The sequence below is a fragment of the Pangasianodon hypophthalmus genome, chromosome 23 (genome assembly GCF_027358585.1).
Source record: "Pangasianodon hypophthalmus isolate fPanHyp1 chromosome 23, fPanHyp1.pri, whole genome shotgun sequence".
Lineage (NCBI taxonomy): Eukaryota > Metazoa > Chordata > Actinopteri > Siluriformes > Pangasiidae > Pangasianodon > Pangasianodon hypophthalmus.
The window spans coordinates 8193167-8203289 of record NC_069732.1 but is presented as its reverse complement, the minus strand read 5'-3'; the positions used below and the strand labels follow the sequence as shown (position 1 = coordinate 8203289).

Here is a 10123-nt window from a genome sequence, read left to right as displayed (position 1 = left end):
CAGGTCTCAGTATGCATGTCTTTGAGTCTATATATGGAAGCCCTCAAGTAAGAAGGAGGATCAGCTTTGATATATAATTCATATAGTTCATAACTAAATTTTCACAAATGTCTTGTCCAGTTAACTAAAACGACCTAATCTGACAGGATTTCTGAGAATAATTTTGCCATATTCATAAACATCCATAATCTACACTGTTAATGCTAGTCAGATAGCTAACATGAGCTAACCTGACAGGATTTCTAACAGGATGTTTAAGTAATATTCATAAAAGTTTGCAATTTTCACTGCTAAGGCTAATCTACTATCTACCATTAACTAATCTGTCAGTATTTCCAAGTAATATTAATAAACGTTAATAATTTTCACTGCTATGTATTAGCTAACGTGAACTAAAGTCATAATCTTCACTAATGTTAAGTAGCTTGCATGAGCTAACCTGACAGGATTTGGGACAGGAGCTTTTTTCTTCACTGCTAATATTATCCTACTATCAGGGAAGTTCATAATCTATACTAATGCTAGTCACATAGGCAAGGAACTAATATGACAAGCATTTGTGACAGCATTTCTAAACAGTATTCATAAATGTTCATACTCTTAACTGCTAACATTAGCCAAGCAGCTAAAAGGAGCTAAGCTGACAGGCAATTTGAGAGCAATTCTCTCTAGTTATCTGCTTTTGGAGTTTTACAGGTGTAAATTCCACTGATTTGTATTTAGCTGACAGCTCTCAATGTACCAGCTTGCAATTAGGACATAATTAGCATTCTGCAGCAATGTTGATCTTATTAGTGAAGCAGCTGATCAAGTTTATTGGCAATCAGCTTGCAAAGCCATCTGCCAGTCAACAGCAGAAAAACAGCAACTTTTTATTTAGATGTGGCATTAGCAATAGGTGTGCAGGTAATCCTATGTCAAAAAGTAAAAAAAAAAAAAAATACCTTTATACCTGAAGGTTCTAACAAGCCATATTGCCATAAGCATAAGCAAATTATGAAAAGTAATGGATGATGGCAATCTTCTGCAGAAGCTTCATTTGCTCTCTTGGGTATGTCACGTCATAGTAAAAAACAACACAATGCATGTGTGGCAGTTATTTATCATTTTGTCAATACGCCTTTTTCATTTTATCATTAACTTAGTCCATGTACAGCTGAATAGGTTAGCTCTGAGACAGGGTGAGCTGTTCTGACTCACCACTATTTCAGTCAGAACAATTTATCAGTAAAGAGCAGTCCAATTGATTTTTCAAACCCAGTGCTGTGTGACTCAGCCTGTGACAAAGTACTTTAACTTGTGTGTATATATATATATATATATATATTTTTTTTTTATCTCAATTCCTTGAATTATTCCATGATCCCAATGCAATTCATTTGTTGGTGATGGACAGCCGTGTTTAAATCACCTTGTTTACTTCAGGTGAGATCAAGATATAATCCACAGTCACAGCATCTAATCTCAGCTGTGGAATCTAGCTTAGCTTATTCCTTTCCATTTTTAATTCTCCACACAAAACGGTTGGCAGACTCAGAGGACTCTCTGGCATACCTCATGTGCCGGGGGCAAGCGGTACAGAGGTCAAGGACAACAGACCTCTCACTTCTCCAGGCTCTTATTGAAACAGAACTCCAGTGCCAGGCCCCTACAGCGCTGACTCGCATGGCCACCCCGCCCTGGTCTGACACACCAACCTTGGCTCGAGCCATGACAGGCTGCACATAAATTAAAACGTGGCCCAGATTCACTGTGGTCAGATTCAAAATCATTTATATACTGGTGAAGGTGCTGATTAATTATCTATAACATGGCTCTTACAGTAGTGCAGTTTACATTGTTGCCCTAATACATTATCATTTCTATAGTTAAGGCTAATTCACAGAGACTTGTATGATGACACTGTACATAATCTAAGCCTAATAATAAACACACAAAGAAATTAAACAAAGAAAAAATATGATTGTTTATATGATGAAGACTTCTGTAGAAATATGTTTATATATCAGTTTTGGAAGGAGTCTCAAGTGTCAAAACTTTGTAACATTAGGTTTTCCGCCATGTGAAAGTGGCAGATGATTTTGCTCTTTCTGGTTTCTCTGTAACATGACAAGCTACGTTTTTATATTATGAACATAGAGAGAAAGAAAAAAGAGAGCCTGGTGAGGGAACAACTGTTTACAGCTGCTATAACGTCAGTAATAACAGGAACGAACCTATTTTGCAGACGTTGCACAACATTAAACTACAAACTGATAAAAGAATGATGTGTTCTTTAAAAGGATGTAATCACTGTCAAATTGCCATGGAATAAGAGGAATAAAACACTTCAGAACATGCTGTTAATGGAAAATAATCAATCACGTCATTGATCATTTGCCTGTAATAGAATATTATGTGTTTTATTCCTTACTTGTCCTCTGCTGGGTATTTAATAGTAATCAATAGTAATTTAAAGATCTATCCAAAGAGACAGAGAGCTTAGATTAATTATAGAGTTTTTTTGTTTGTTTGTTTGTTCGTCTGTTTTAAATATAAAAGTTTGAGATAGAGACCATTTAGAGATAATTTAGAAAGTTTGCAGCATGATGCAATATAAATGTAAAGTGCATAAAAATCCAATAAAGGCTGTACAAATCAAATAAGCCGCCTCACATGGAACATTTCTCACCCACTGCAGCACAAATCTGAAGCAGTATTTTTTTCACCCGCTGGCATACACAGCTGATTACTTCCCGTCCGTCTGTAACTCCATCCTCCTTAAAAGGAGCACTCAGACTCCAGCTATTTTAGCATTTGAACCATCTTGTCCTGTTTTCAATCATGTTTCTGAAGAGAAGCAAGCAAATGTGCTCAGCAAGTGCTGAAATCGGAACTAGCTAAATGACAAACAGTTCTTCAGTCGATAAGAGGACAGCCAAGAGAGAGAGGCAGCTGAGTGATTCAGGACGACAATAATATGGTCACTTTTGGGAAATAAGTGCCATTAATTGCTTTTTTAGTAGTCAGAAAACAATGTCTAATTTTAGTTCAAAGAAATCATAAAATTAAGCATATAAACTGAACATGGCAGCTCTCTTAAATAAATTTGAAAAATAACAAGTATTTTGTTTGCTCTTTGTGATCCTTATATGAAACATGACTGTATTTCTGCATTTTATGACTTTAGGAAATAGGATTTTTACCTAGCTTAAATCAAAACATTCAGCTTTACACTGAATATCCCAGCAAGAGTCAAATGCTTATTACAGAAAAAAATAATACCCATTGTGTTCCTACTCTATACATAAGTGTAAACTATCCAACCCAAGGGCTTGGGAAACTGCAGGCAACACTAGGGAAAGGAAAATATTTGAGAAAGTATGTTACATGAAACATTCCGTAGCCCACTATCCCATTTCCTGTCTGGATGAGGACGGTTCTAAAAATACACATCCTCTTTCATCAGAATTCATATTGCCCTCTCAGCAAGATTTTCCCCTTTATCTGTTATTGTGAGGTACAGTAGACAACCTCTGTGCAGGAAGCCTCTCTCTTAATCCCCACGTCTGGGATCACATGTTCCACGTCACAATTACTTTGATCCACTTCTAGTGTGTACAGTACAAGTCCCTCTTTTCCTCCATAAATATTTTTGCAGTGATTAGTAGTTTAGCAGTTTAGTACTTTATAGTTTCATTTATTTAGCCTAACAGATCAATTCATGGCTACCAGTGTACTAAGTGGAGAGAATACCAGTCACATTTACAACAACAAATATACAAAAACGACACAAAAAAATTATACGACTAATTCCGTAGCTACTCTCATCCCGTAAAAAAACTATGTGTTTGCTTATTTTCCTATAACAGCATACATTTTTTGCTATACCTATTCCTTTGCATTTCTCTTTTATTTGTGTTCTGTTTTTGACATGAGAATTTGGAAAAGAACTTGTAGGCTACAAGTTACTCTACATTAAAGCTACCCTTTAGGGAAATGCAGCTACATTATAAATACAGTACAGCTACATGCATGATTGATCTCAGCTTCTGTTCATTTTCTTTCTGTCTGTTTAATAAAAATTTGGCCAGTCATCCCTAAGAACTGACTCTGGGTCACATTGCATTTACAGAAAGACATCAGCCCAGAAAGAGTAAAGTGACAAGACTACCATGAGGGATGGGTGATATGACAAAAATGTCATACAGTGACACTTGAAGACATCTCCTGTATCTACACAATATGTGTTTGTTCATCTTCAGTAACAGATTTATCCTGGTCAGGGTAATGGTGAATCCAGAGTCTATCCTAGGAACACACCCTGGATGTATCTATCTATCTATCGCAAAGCACCATGCACACACATATATTGACACCTAGGGGCAATTTAGCATATCCAGAGCCACCCACATGCATGTTTTTGGGAGGTAGGAGGAAACCAGAGGAAATGGAGGAAACCCATAAGGACATGGGGAGAATGTGTAAAAACTCCACACAGACAGTAAACCAAGCTCAGGATCAAACAGGGGAACCTGGAGCTCTGAGGCTGCAACACTACCCACTGTGCCACCATGCCTTAGGCCTCTGTTTTGTTTCTGCTAAATAATTTGGCATCTTACTGACGTCTCATTTTTTTGACATTTTATTATTATGTATTAAAACTCCTTCAAATTGTCATAGTTAATACAGTCAATCCCCTTGGCTTTTTCCAATGCACTACAGATATGCATGGTCGGATGTGGCAATCAATACTTCTTTTTCTCATTTTACTCAATCAGTGGGGAAGGCGAAGACTAACTTTGAGGATACTTTGCATTGTTCATTTATGCCACTTCCATTTGGAAAATGGCTCAGCACTCCGATAAATCGATTTTCATTCTCTGCATTTATACAAAGAATGATCTCTCTGTGTATCTTCTGAACCTTTTGCATAATTGAAAGCAGAACATGTTTTTCTAATCTTTCACAGCTCATCACTACCCCAGTTTTACTTCCTGCTGGTCAAACCATCCCTGAAATAACCTTCCTCTGGTCAAGCGTGAGAGGTGCTCTTAATCCCTCATATGCCTGCGAAATGCCCTTCAAACAAACAGAAAGCAGGGCATCTGACTCACTAGAATCCACTGCAGAACAATTAATGCCTAAACACCATCGTGTGAATGATATACTGCTAGCTAAAACTCTACAACCTGCATAGCAAGTATTAAACCTGACCTCACAGGTACAGATATGAGGCAGAAAATTTCTCCTGACATATAACATACCCTTAGGAGCAACAGGTCAGTAGAGGACTGAGGAAAAAGTAAAATATGATCTCAGATTTTAAAAAGCAGCCATTATTCATGCAAATAATCACAGAATGTCAGTATAGTCCAGTACATGAGCAATGATCAGCTGCATGCAGCATTAGATGTTATACTGTTGAGTGTGCATGCAGCCTGAATGCATTAATAATAAATTGTTTCAGTTTTATTTAAATATAGAGCACACTTGAAATCTTGGAGTTCTAATCAGTTCTGATTTTCATTAATGTTCCCAAAACAAAACAAAACAAAATTCCAAGTTTTCTCCCCATCTTCGAATCTACATATTTTATGTTATTGCAACATGGAGAGATCATTAGAATAAACCACAGGCACAGAGAATAACCGCCTCCCTGTCAGTACTCTCTAATGGACGGCTGAGACCAGTGTTATGGAGTCTTTGGAGAGGGCAAGTGAGAGGCTCTCAGTTGGTGGTAAAGCCCACATCCACTCTTAATGCTCTGTCGAAGTACACAACACAATCACGTCCCATAATACGAAATACATCCGCAATCATGGCTGAGGGGGGCATGGTGGTTCGGTAAGAGACTGATTGCTTAGAGAATTTAAAAGCATCAAATGGTAACAGGGGTAGAGGTCCACATCAAATTATCCGTTGATGTTTTTTCCACAGTTCCTCAAAACTAGATTTGACTAAATAAACAGTCATAAGCAAGCAGACTGTCAGGTTGTCTAATTTCAGCTTGTCTAATTTCAGGTGGTTTAATGTGTAATAATATCCAGTAGTTCATCCTCATATTAAAGTCTTAAATACTCCAAATGTGTGGTGGAATGAAATTATTGTGTTGTTCACATTATAACAAGGCTGGGGAAGGTATCACAAAGGGTATTAGTAACAAAAACAATGAGCCCAATGAGACTCCTGAAAAAAGTCTGTGGAAAAGTCCCAAAGGGAGAGTCATGCCACATGGAACAAATGCTTCATGCATCTACTGCACGGATCCCGTAATGTAAAATGATGCTGTTAATGGGTTCCATGCCAATACTGCAACCCCGAATTACTGTCATCTTCAATTTGCTCTACCTTCACTTCACTCAACTGACTTTCAAAGGAAAATATGCAGGCAGCTTAGACACACATAGTGCAGATATACTGTGAGAACAAACAGCTATTACATCATCAAATTTTTTGAATACCTACAGCACCAGAAGCACTTTACTTGCACAGCTCATGAAGAACTTTTGTTCAAGACGTCCTGTTTCTCTGTGTGCTACACTTAATTTTTACTCAAATAACTACTATTTACAGCTGTGGTGATCAGAAAAGCATCTGCCAAGAGCAGGAATCTAAGGCTACAGTAAACACGGGCTCACCGAAACTAGACAGATGAAGACTGGGAAAAATGTCACCTGATCTGCTGAATCTCGATTTCTGGTGCAATATGCAAATGGTAGGGTCAACTGCATGAATCCAAGCACCCAACCTGCCGACTGTCAACATTTCAGGCTTGTAGTAACGGTGTAATGGTATGGGGAATCCATACAATAATACATCCAATAAACAATTTAGAATCATGTTGACACTAACATTCTTGTGATTACAACATTAATTTGGTAGTTATTTAAAAATAGCTTTATAACTTATCTAAAGAATTATCAGCAATATCACACTGAAGTAACTGTGCTCTGGTTTTTGTTTGTTCTACCATTTTTATGAAAAGTTACAAAGATTAGCGTTAAGGCCAGAGTTATCACTGTTATTACTTCATATGAAATCAAACGAAATCCAACCACATTGCCTTCATTCATTTATGCTATAATACATCTGCAATCCATGATGGTTATGGCAGAGACAGGCAAGAGACCAGGGTAGTGGTCTGCATCATTATGCCTCAGATTATGCATTGATGTTTTTTCCACAGACTACTCAAAACTAGATTTGACGAAACACAGTCAAGCAACAAGATTTAGAGCATTTTGTATCAGGGCATCAGGCTGTCTAATTTCGAGCAGAGCAATATGACGCATCTTGTTTTTCCAAAAGGAATTAATATTACCATAATTTTAACACTAACCAAAGTTAGGGTTGGCATTAGGGAAGCCATTAGCATTCATATTTTTTGTATGAAATTGAACAAAATCCTATCATATCATATTTGATTCAAATTTTTCAGTTTGATTCAAATTTTCAGTTCAAATTTTTCATGAGATCAGTTTGTCCAAAACATGTTGTTACTGCTTGTGTTCAGCCAATAAGGATAATATAAAGTGTTCTAGTCACAGTTTCAGTTTAAATATACTGCAGTGATCCTATAGAGATGGTCAGTGTTGTTCAATACAATCTAAAAAGAGCAATTTGTGCACTAGATGTTGCCTGTCAGTCACCTTGCTGTCTGCCGACCTCAGCTAGGCCCGAGATGGGAGCAAGAGAATCTTATTTTGGTAGAGCTTGTGCTTTGCAAAAAGGAAAAAAAATAGTCAGCACAATGTACAATGTACTTTAGTCCAGAGATTCTCAGGCTTTTTGCACGCAGGGACCCCATTAACTGTAAAATAAATTCATCGACCCACTCAGTATAGATGTATTTCATGAACACTAAATGTGCACAGTAATATTTCTTCTATTTATTGGAGCTTTCTATTTCAAAACTTTCCACCGACAGGACACACTAGGTCCAAGCTGACATTATTTACAGACTACTTGTTTTTGAGTTATGGAAGTTTGGATTAAACTCATTCAATTCAAGTGACCAATCAAACATGTTAACAATGAGAATTCATTAATAAATATATTCTTATATACATTGATGATGGTAGGTTGTGATTTCTACCAGTGTAACTAATTAAAAAATATCACAGACCAACCGGCTATGCTTCCCCGACCCCACTTTGAGAACCACTTCTGCAGTCAACATCATACAGTCATATCAAACACAGTGCTGGATTTGCTTAGGATATTTACATACGTTAATATTGGATTACTGACTTTTAAATCTTGAAGCTATTTCTAAGAATACAGCTTTTATTTCTGGGTTATTTGTGTGTATTTGTACAACAATCAATTAATGAGAACAGAATTCTGAACCAGTACACACATTAATGTTAATGTATGTTAATTTAAAAAAATAATAAACAAAAAAACATGGTATTTCCTTACTGCTAACCTTTCTGTTTAGTCCACAACCCTTACAGAAAAGTCACATGAACCTCACATGTGAATAATCACAGGATTCACATGCAAAATGTACACGTGCTTTTTAGATATGTTATGTTTCACATGTTTTTCACGTGTAGTGCATGTGAGGTTTTATGTTCATGTGATTTTTTTACACAATTAATCCACTTTCACATCTGAGCACATATTATTCACATGATGTTACATGTGTTTAGTTGAATTCACATTTGTGCAATTTCAGAGAAATGTTCTCTCCAGGTTCTCTGGTTTCCTCCCAGCGTGCAAAAACACACCTGTAGGAAGCTTGGCTAAGCTAGGTGTGAATGAGAGTGTGAATGTGTGTGTGAATGCATGTGTGTATGGTGCCATGTGATGGACTGGCATCCCATCCAGGGTGTATTCCTGCCCCGTGTCCAATGTTCCCAGTATAGACTACGGATCCACCACAACCCTCACCAGGATAAGGAAAGAATGAATAAATGAATGAATGAAATGATGGAATTCAGGGCATTACCTGATGAAATTCACCTGTTCTTTTGTTGTGATTCCCATAATAACATGTGAAAAAGGTATGATCAAGTGAAATGTATGTCATTTTCCCGTAAGGGAATGTTTCATTCACAAACTAGTGGTCAGTGGGATCAAGTGAGCTCTACATGAAGCCACCTCCACCCTCTGGAGTCGCCTAATCTTCTTATCTCAGACTACTGGCTACACTGAGGGTTACATTGGTGCAACATCAGTGGGACGTTTAATGTATTTATTTATTTATTTTTCACCAAGATTGCTGAATAGGACAAAAATAACACTTATCCAGCCCGTTCTCCAGCTCGCACTGAAGCTACAAGGTGGTGCTGCTTTTTTCAAAAACAACACACAACCAGCACACAAACACAGCAGCAGAAAAGCGGCGCGCGCGGCGTCCGCCGTCGTTAACAATTTAACAGCGATATCAATACTGCAGATGAAGAGAAAGCCTCAGTGGCTCATTTCCTTACCGCGTCCGATAACGCCTGGATTCCTGCTCGGCGTGTTGATATGTGCTAGGCTTGGATGTGTTTGGTCTCTTTTTTTGTCGTGGTGTCCTTATGAAGTGGCTCAGTGCCGCCCTGATCCTCGCACCATGTTACCACCGGGACCCGCCGCTTGTACCGGAGAGGAGCGAGAAGAGAGGGAGATGAGAGAGAAGAGAGGAGAGGAGAAGAGAAGAGGAGAGAGAGAGAGGGGGGAGAGGGGAGAAGGCGCTCGGCTGAACACATGCTACTGGACGAGCGCATTTAAAGCAGGACTGGGGGGTGCAGGGGGCAGGACTACACAGGCCCTTTTAATAGGATGTCCAGCTTCCCATAAGTGTAAAATACCAGTCCAGCTTTACAGACATGAGAAGGCACAAGAGGCCAAGACTACAACACTAAAGGGTGGCACATTTTAATGAAGGTGCATTCGCAAAATATCAGATTTGTATCTTAAAATAAACTGGTCCTATAATGAGCTCAGGGCACAAGGCGGGGGACACCCTGGACAGGGTACCAACCCATCACAGGGCACAATCGCAGACACATACACACACTACGGACAATTTGGAAATGCTAATCAGCCTACAATGCATGTCTTCGGACTGGGGAAGGAAACCAGAGTACCCGGAGGAAACCCCGAAACACAGGGAGAACATGCAAATGCTGTGCACACAGGACAGAGGCAA

The 10123-nt window shown here is 38.4% G+C and overlaps 1 protein-coding gene across 5 annotated transcripts in view; it reads right to left on the bottom strand.

The window, feature by feature from the left end:
* The window catches only part of hpca (hippocalcin), a 32506-nt gene extending 22810 nt beyond the window's left edge, over nucleotides 1-9696 (bottom strand). For 3 of the 5 annotated variants that reach the window (XM_026929806.3, XM_053228471.1, XM_026929803.3), the window contains exon 1: nucleotides 9420-9695. The gene's annotated coding sequence lies outside the window, so the exon portion shown is untranslated. Of the gene's footprint in view, nucleotides 1-9419 lie in introns of all 5 variants that reach the window. The other 2 variants (XM_034298596.2, XM_026929804.3) reach the window with 2 other exon arrangements.
* Between the last annotated feature and the right edge of the window lie 427 nt (nucleotides 9697-10123).